Source organism: Pseudophryne corroboree, chromosome 3 (assembly GCF_028390025.1).
Source record: "Pseudophryne corroboree isolate aPseCor3 chromosome 3, aPseCor3.hap2, whole genome shotgun sequence".
Classification (NCBI taxonomy): domain Eukaryota; kingdom Metazoa; phylum Chordata; class Amphibia; order Anura; family Myobatrachidae; genus Pseudophryne; species Pseudophryne corroboree.
Genome location: NC_086446.1, coordinates 471,785,560 through 471,794,788, shown reverse-complemented (window position 1 = coordinate 471,794,788; position 9,229 = coordinate 471,785,560). Strand labels below are relative to the sequence as shown.

The following is a 9,229-nucleotide window of genomic DNA, read 5'->3' as shown; positions in this document are numbered from 1 at the left end:
CTCCAAAGACGTTAGTATCTGGGATACTTAAAAAAAAAAAAAAAAAAAAGAAAAAAATAGACCTGGGGTCTATACGTAACGTAGAGAATACCCCGATTTGATCGCCAATATATTCTTGTATGTTTGTAGTGAGATAAGTTCTTATATTTGGTTCAGACGGCTGGTAAGTTTTCGTCTGCCAGATATCTTTACTCAAACACTTTTCTTGCTTCCTGTTTAAAACGCTGTATTTTTCTGACATCTTGTACGAATGGTAAGCGTACCCGTCAAAAGATTTCATGTTCTCATTATACAGATAATATTGTGATATTGTCAATGACTAATTAACTGGTGTTAGCTAATGCATGCATAGAATGTTTTTGTAAATTGCATTTTTTTGTTGTGAAATTGCATAGAAAGTCTTTTTGTTGTGAAATTGCATAGAAGGTTTTTTTTTTTTTTTTTGTGTAAACTGCATTTTTGTTGTGATATTGCATAGACAGTTGTTGTAAGTTGTTGTGGAAATTGCGTAGAAAGCTGGTGTAGATTGTATTCTTTACTATGGGAGGGGGTCAGAGTAAGACAGTCATTTATCCTCCACCTTTACCAGGGGAGACATGTAAGGAGTATGTTGCTCGTAACTCCACCACAGATTATTATTTAGTTAACCCTTGGGTGGATAACTTAGCAGGGTGGACAGAGAAAGTTGGCAGCCCCAGCCCATTCCCCCGTGATGGTATTAATTATCCATTTTATATGGACATGGTCAAAGGTCTTTGTCTGGAAGACAAGGAAGCCTGGCCGTGGTATGATCATGACCCACAATGGGACATGACATATATGCGTGCTGGAGGAGAGCAATGGCTCACGATAGCACCTCATTGGTATGACAAGAATATCAAGCAGAAACAGCGTAGAATAAAAACTGTAACTTCCAGACTACATAAAGCTGAGGAATTTAGAAGCAACAAGTTTCTAAAAAACTCTTCTCCCCCGCCCTACACTCCCCTATATCCCTCCTTAAAAGACACAGATCTTTTAGCTGCAGTTGCTTTGTCACGAATGCCGATGCAAGGGGGAGGGGGAGGAGGAGGAGGGGAAGGAGGCTCAGGAGGCTCTGCAGGAGGAACAGTCCCCCCTGACAGTACCCTCCACACAGGCATAACCACCCCCGCCCCTAGTGCCCCTGACGCAGCTATTGTGGGTGGCGACTCTGACATTCCTATTGAAGGTGGTGGCCGCTCGGGCCATGATCAAATATATGTAACCCAGCTTGAAACTACAGTCCAGACTCCTAGCAAACAAATCACCTCCCGCCGTAACGCTGACTCAACTGTTGTCATTAACCACCCTCTTACCCCCTCCATAACGCGATCCGGCACTGGTTTCCTTGAAAACAGTGCTGGTGCCAGCGGTGTCGCTACACACCTGCCCTTCATGACAGTAGGGGATCAATTGTTAAAGAAACCCATTGAAATAGAGGATTTAGACAGAATTGTTAAGAACTGTCCCAAACCCACTGTTGCACCTGACGGCTGCATAGCTTACTTGAAAAAGGCTTGCACAGGACGCAGCTATACTCAAGAAGATATGAAGCTGATCATAGATGGGGTTATAGACCATTACAACGGGTGGGATTGGAAAATGATTCCCTCTATCAACACTCCTGCAGTCCTAAACAATGCCACTAATTACCCCCTCAATACCGAGGAAGGTGTAAAGCAAATGTGGAAGGAAATTGGAGAACACATGAAAGAAATCTTTAAGACCCGTGCCTCCCTTCCCATTGCTGTAGCATGCAAGCAAAAACCTACTGAAACTGTCACTGAGTTTTGGAAGAGGTTTAAAAAGTGTTGGTCTGAAGATGCAGGTCTCACTCTTGTAGATACAGACCATTTACTAATTTCTACCTTTGTAAATAACTTGTTGCCATCTGTTATGGTCCCTGTTAAGCAAGGTGTTTCTTCCTGGACCTCTGATAATATTAAGGAATTTGAAAAGCACTTATATGAAAAGGAAGCTGCAGGATGCTTTGATGTTAAAAAACCCTTGCAGAATGCCCCAACTCATAATTACCAAAATCAGAGAAACCGGGGAGATAGACGCCAGCAGCACTTTACTGGCCCACCCCGCAATCCAGCCCGATATCAAAACCCACAAGCCCGATATCAAAACCCACAAGCCAGGCCACCCCACCCCCCTGACTCTGCCAGCAGGAAACAAACCTCCTGCTTCAACTGTGGAAGGGACGATCACTGGGCAAGGGATTGCCCTTGTCCCTCACAAAACCAGCGACAGCCCCAAGCTCCGGCTCCCTCCCGGGATCATCCCCGACAGTCACACAACAACCCCTTTCAGGATCATGTCCGATTCCGAGTTGACTGGCAGGATCCCTCCCACTGACGGGGCCCGGAGGAGGGTATCCCAGCCTTTGCCCAACTCACCAGACACTGGAAGGACCCACCGCTACTAACCTTGATTATAGGAAAGAGAGCAATCCCTTTCCTGGTGGATAGCGGGGCAACTACTAGTGTTTTGTGTGTCGACCTGTACGACGGTCACTTGGAAAAGACTGCTCCTTCAATGGGAATCAATGGGATACCCACAGATGCTTACCTGACAGATGCCCTTAGTGTCAGAACCACGGGAGGCACATATATGGGTAAACACAATTTCACTGTAATACCTGAATGTCCAATTAATCTTCTGGGAAGGGATCTTCTTAGCAAACTCGAAATCTCCATTCTCCCTTCACCCACTAGCAGCGGCCTGGAGGTCGAGTCCCCACACCTACCGGTGTGGGAAGCAACAGACATTACACCTGATTTTGACAAAGTAAACCCTGCTCTATGGTCGGAGGGTCCCTATGACACTGGCCTCATTCCTTGCACACCATATAGAGCAACCCTGAAACCTGACACACAACCTGTCTATCAAAAGCAATACCCCTTGTCACAAGAGAAGATTGAAGGTCTTAGACCAATGATACAACAGTTTCTCCAACAAGGCATTCTCAGACACGTAATTTCACCTTACTGCACACCAGTCAACCCAGTTGCTAAGTCAGATGGCAGTGTAAGGTTTGTACAAGACCTTAGGGCAATTAACCAACTCATTGTGCCTATAGCACCCATTGTACCTGACATTAACTCACTCATTTCAGCTATCCCTGCAGATGCTGCATTTTTTTCTGTGATTGATTTAAAAAATGCATTTTTTAGCATTCCAGTGGATGCACAGACACAGTTACTTTTTGCATTTTCTTTTGAGGGCAAGCAACTCACCTGGTGTCGTTTACCCCAGGGCTACATTGACGCACCTGTTGTGTATAGCATTGTACTCCAGGCCACATTGGGGCCCTGGCAACCTCACCATGGTTCAGTCCTGCTACAGTATGCAGATGATCTGCTGCTCTGTAGTCAAACTGAGGAGGCCTGCCGGGAGGATGGTATATCACTGTTAAACTGGCTCTGTGAATGTGGACACAAGGTGTCCAAAACAAAAATGCAATGGTGTAAGAAGCATGTGGATTACTTAGGTTTTGTGCTCACTCAGGGGGAAAGGAAAGTCAGTCCACAGCGCATTCAGTCTGTATTGGGCCTGGTCACCCCAACTACCCAGAGAGAACTGCTGTCTTTTCTGGGTATGGTAAATTACTGCAGACAGTGGATATCTGATTGTTCCTATTATGATAACATTTTGAGACAAGCCACACTGAAAGACAAACCTAATATTGTACAATGGTCACAAGAAATGTTAACTGCATATGAAAGCTTAAAGTGTATGTTAATGAAAAGTCCGGCACTTGGCCTCCCCAACTATGTACTACCTTTTCATTTGTTTGCAAGGGACAATTGTAAAACCATGGCGGGGGTGCTCACACAGTTTCATGGAGGAAAGTTGCGCCCAGTGGCATTTTTTTCCAAAGTAATGCCTGTCTCAGTGCAAGGTATGCCTGCTTGCCTCAGGGCACTTGCAGCCTGTGCAATGGTAACTGAAATGGCCACCACACTCACCCTAGGCCACACAACAATACTTCACACCACTCATGATGTTCTAACCATTTTAAAAGGGTTACACACACAACACATGTCAGCTCAGCGCCTCAGTGGATATGAGGTTCTCCTTTTGAACAACCCCTCACTCACCATTAAGTATGCCACCAACTCTTCAGGTCCTGCACCCATTCTCAACGCTCTACTGGGGCTCAAAGGTCCTGAAGACCACCCTCCTGAACCCCATGACTGCTCAGCTTCCATTGAGTCAGAAACATCCCCCAGACTGGACATGTCCCCTGTCCCTGTCCCCGACGCGGATGTCATTTTTGTAGATGGTTCCTGTAGCAGACCCAATGACACCACGTACCAAGCGGGTTATGCTATTGTCACTCTCCCTGACATTATTCTGGAAGCACAGCCCATTCCTTACCAGTCAGCACAGGCTGCAGAGCTCATTGCTCTCACAAGGGCTTGTCACCTTTACCAGAATAAACCAGTCACCATCTACACTGACTCCAAATACGCGCACGGCGTCGTGCATGACCATGGGGTCATTTGGCGACGCCGTGGTTTCCTTGGAGCTGATGGAAAAGGCATATCACATGCCCAACTCATCTCTGACCTTCTGCATGCCATAACCCTGCCCTCTGACATTGCAATCCTCCATTGCAGGGCACACACGGGGGGGAAGGATGCAGTCTCCCTTGGAAATGCTCTTGCTGACTCTGCTGCCAAACATGCGGCCTCACAGCCCATCACTCAGGCCCACATGTCCATCATGACCCCCCCAGCTCTCGACAACCATTACCTGATCACCCAGTTACAGGCCTCAGCCTCCAATGCCGACCTAGCTGACTGGATTTACCCAGTTTTGCAGAAGAATCCTAAAACAGGATTAATCTGCAAAGAGGGGAAACCTTGTATACCCCAGTCCAGTGCACCCTTGTTTATTGCCCACTACCATGGCATAGGACACCACAGTAAGGCAACAACTACCTTACTCTTACGTAATGATTTCTATGTCACGGATGCCAAGTCATTAGTAGATCAGTATGTCAGTAGATGCATCACTTGCCTGCGAAACAACCCCAACAACCCTGACAAGGCAAAACATCAGCATCTTGAATACCCCACCACACCCTTTACACACCTGCAAATTGACTTCACCCATATCCCAGGTACTGGTAAACAGGAGTATGCCCTGGTCATTGTAGACATGTTCTCTCGATGGCCAGAGGTATTCCCCACTAAATCTGAGGATGCAAAGACAGTTGCTAGGATCCTAACTCAGGAAATCATCCCCAGATGGGGGTGCCCATTGCAAATCAATAGTGATAAAGGCTCCGCCTTTACAGCAAAAATTACACAGGCCTTGGTAAAGGCCCTGCAGGTGGAATGGAAGTTCCACATCCCGTATCACCCGCAGAGTTCAGGGGTCGTAGAACGCATGAATAGGACCCTCAAAGACAAGCTTAGGAAGGCCACAGGAGGCACCTTCCACAAATGGAAGCAAGTCCTTCCCATTATCTTGGCAGAAATTAGAATGACACCACAAAAGACTTTGGGTTACTCCCCCTTTGAAATATTAATGGGTAGGCCCTTCCCTACACCTTGGGCTAAGAAACCATTAGTAATACAGGAGGGAGATCTAGAACTTATCAGAGAAGAGTATGTCAGGTCCCTGATAATAAAACTGAATGAAATTGAACATGAGGTTGTTTGTAAAAACCCTTTGAATCCACAGGAACCTACACACCCCTTTAAAGTCGGAGACAGAGTCGTGGTGAAGGTGCTCCCCAGGAACAAGAGCCCAGGAGACTTTACCTACGGTCCAGAGACAGAGGTCGTAGCAGTAACCAGAACAGCAGTCCTGACAGAGGAAAGCCCCACCTGGATCCATGCATCCCGAGTGAAAAAGGTTCCTAGACCAGACCTAGAGAGGGAAGCAAGTGATTCCAGCGAGGTACGAACGGGGGCAGACAGCCCTGACCTCCCACCTAGCGAAGACAGAAGAACAGAGGAAGATGAGGAACCTGTCCCCTACCTCTATCCTGGGGACTATGTTGATAATCCTAATGGTCCTCACTTGCCAAGCTACAGCTGAAGTAGACATTACACAAAAATCCGGCACCTACACATTTTGGTATAACTCCTCCAATACTGAGGTTGCCACCTACAAAATAGATTTCTGTACCATTGCTCCCTGTCTTAACAAATATTATTCCTGGCAGTGTGATCAGTATGGTACACGTAATACCCCCACTGAAGCCTATATTTGTGTTACTAGTAAATATTGGGGAAATAAATGTGCGTATTGGGGATCAGTGGGATGGAATTCTGGCCATGGTTATGGATACCAGCCCAAAGAGGCTCTCTCAAGTAAAGACAAATATGGTGAGTCCCTGCTTACCCGTCTTACCCTTCATAGACAAAACAGATGTGATAGTAAATTCATATTAAGCATAAAACATCCCCAGTCTACTGATGCAGGCACCTATGTCCTAGGTGAATCTTTTTTTTTAAACCCATCCCTTACACCATTCTTGTTACAGGATATGTTTAACAATGAAAAGTATGCCCAGCTCAAGCCCTCTAAACCACGCCCCAACCTCTTGAAACCTCATATAACCACCTTCAAGGATATGATGGCCGTTAACAATCCCACCTTTAAAGACACCCTAGCTATTGAAACTGGTTTCTCTGACATCAATTTCTGGTTGGAATGGATGAAGTATAGTGCTAACAAACACAATAAAAGCAACTGTTATGTCTGTGGCAAATCTAGGCCCCACCTCGGTACAGTGCCCCTTAATATACCCCTAGAACAGGAAAATTGTTTTTTCAGCCTTTTTAATGACACCAAAACAAATGATAGTCAGTGCGAAATGTGGAAAAGGGAATATCCCATATTGTCAAAAAATCCCAACCCAGGAAGCACCATAACCATATATCCTGGAAACTATACCTGTTATACATCTAACACCACCACAGGGAGAAATCTAAAAACCTTCCCACCAGGGTATTGTGCAAATAAAAGAACAACTGTTTTAGTCAACCAAACTAGATCATTAGGCGACATTTATTACATATGTGGGGATATGAAACTTAGAATTAAATTAGACACACCATGGTATGGTGAGTGTGCCCTGGCCAAAGTCATAATGCCACTCCTAATGATCACCGATGACCCCACTCCTCCCTCTAATACTCCTGCTAATCGAAAGAAAAGAGCACTCCCAGGAGGTAGCTTTGACCCCCACGTATACATTGATGCTATAGGGGTCCCAAGAGGTGTTCCAAATGAGTTCAAAGCTAGAGATGAAGTGGCTGCGGGTTTTGAATCATTGTTTCCTATAGTAACTGTAAATAAAAACGTAGCCTGGATTAATTATATATATTATAATCAACAAAGATTTGTTAATGATACCAAAGATGCTCTTAAAGGTATAGCTGAACAGCTAGAAGCCACTTCCCAAATGACATTTCAAAATAGAATGGCCCTTGACATGATTCTAGCAGAAAAAGGCGGTACATGTGTTTACATTAGTAAGGTGGAAGGCTGTTGTACATATATTCCTGACAACACTGGTCCCAATGGTAAGGTTACTTTAGCCATAAACAAGTTAGAAACCTTATCCATAGAACTTAAGAAAAATTCAGGTATTGATAACCCATGGAGCCAATATTTTGGGTGGTTTGAAAATTGGAAACAGGCTCTTGTGCAAATAAGCATATTTATACTCATAACTTTAATTCTTTTAGGCATTATAGTTTATTGTGTAATTCCCTGTGGAAAGAAACTTACCTCCAAAGGCATTGATAAGGCCCTGATGTATTATGATATAACTACCAGTCCTGTCACCTCCTCTGATAGTGAGGGACCCGACGATTATGTCCAATATCTCAAGAACTGGAGAAACAAGAAAGGAGCCTCACTCCAGAATCATGTCATATAATAATCATGATTCTAAGAGGGGATTGAAGGGTTACCTCTTCTGTCTTTGTACATATTACTTTTTATATGATCAGTTTCCTTGTGGTGGTTACAGTGTAAAAGTGAATATTTCTATTTCCCTAGTGAAGGGTTAAAACATGCTATATGAACTCTTATGTGTTTGCATGGATGCGTGCTGCCCTGTGCTAGGTGCCTTTGTCTCTCATACAGATACCAGGCTTGTGTGGGTCTGGCATCCAAGGTCAGTTCTATACCAGATGAAACCTGCTTTTTCTACTTCTGTGTGTTACTAAAAGATCTTGTGTTAAGTTCCGTTTGATGCAACGTATATAACATCTGCCTAGCAACTGCTATATCCAATTATGTTATGTCAAGTATTAACCACCCCTACGTACCCCACTAGGGCACCACCCCTAAGCCAATGAGCCCTTTTACACTTATCAGTTACACCCTTATGTGTTCTCTTTTTATACCAATGTTAAAACATTCAATAAAGCAGAGTGATTCTTAACTACATGGTGTCGTGTATTATCTGTAACGTTAAGGATTGCTCTCACTGACGTCAGTAGGCCATCACATCGAGGGGTAAAACAAGAGGCTGAATTCCTTTCAGTTGCAAACATGTTGAGATTTATAATCCTTATATAGTTACCTGTGAGAAAAATATATCCAACCTGGTAATGGTTTAATCTGCTACTTAGAAATTAGTGTCAAGGGAATACCAGAGATGGGAAAGCTAGTGCTTAAGACAAAAATGGACAAAAAAATCAACAAAGCTCAATGGCTAGGAGAGAAGAAATATAAGGTGTGAAGATTGGTAATGATCAAAGGTTACTCCAAAACCTCCGTTTGTCACAAATACAGAGATATTTATTACTACACCTGATATTCCCTAGCAGTCTCCCAAATAGGTACTAATCAGGCTATTCACTGCTTAGCTTCCAAGATCAGGCGAGGTTGGGCGTACCCAGTGAAATATGGTAGTAAAAACCCCTTGATTGTGAATACAATGGTATATGGTTATTGATGTATACCAAAGAAGTACTTCTATAGTTCACTATTGTGCCCAGTCCTATTGTTGCCTTAGAATTAACAAATGGACAGGATAACTGGCATCAAATTGTGAAAAGTACTGTAGAATAGTAGAGTCTAGGAAACTTGTAGGTACAGGTCCCGTCTTCTATTCTCTATTGTCAACCACATATCTCACATGGTAGAGAAGGGATCAAAGAGACGGGTTTCCTGTGCCCAGAAAAAATAGGAGTGAAATTACACAGATATCTTAAGCCCTGACGAC

At 44.2% G+C, this 9,229-nt stretch overlaps 1 long non-coding RNA gene and 1 pseudogene across 1 annotated transcript in view; one reads left to right on the top strand and one right to left on the bottom strand.

Moving 5' to 3' along the window:
- Positions 1 to 8,446, top strand: part of LOC135056054 (uncharacterized) — an 82,038-nt gene extending 73,592 nt beyond the window's left edge. The window contains exon 3 of the long non-coding RNA XR_010243872.1: positions 5,722 to 8,446. This is a non-coding gene — a long non-coding RNA (uncharacterized LOC135056054). The remainder of the gene's footprint in view (positions 1 to 5,721) is intronic.
- Positions 8,447 to 8,802: 356 nt separating this feature from the next.
- LOC134897972 (5S ribosomal RNA) lies at positions 8,803 to 8,921 on the bottom strand (annotated as a pseudogene).
- Between the last annotated feature and the right edge of the window lie 308 nt (positions 8,922 to 9,229).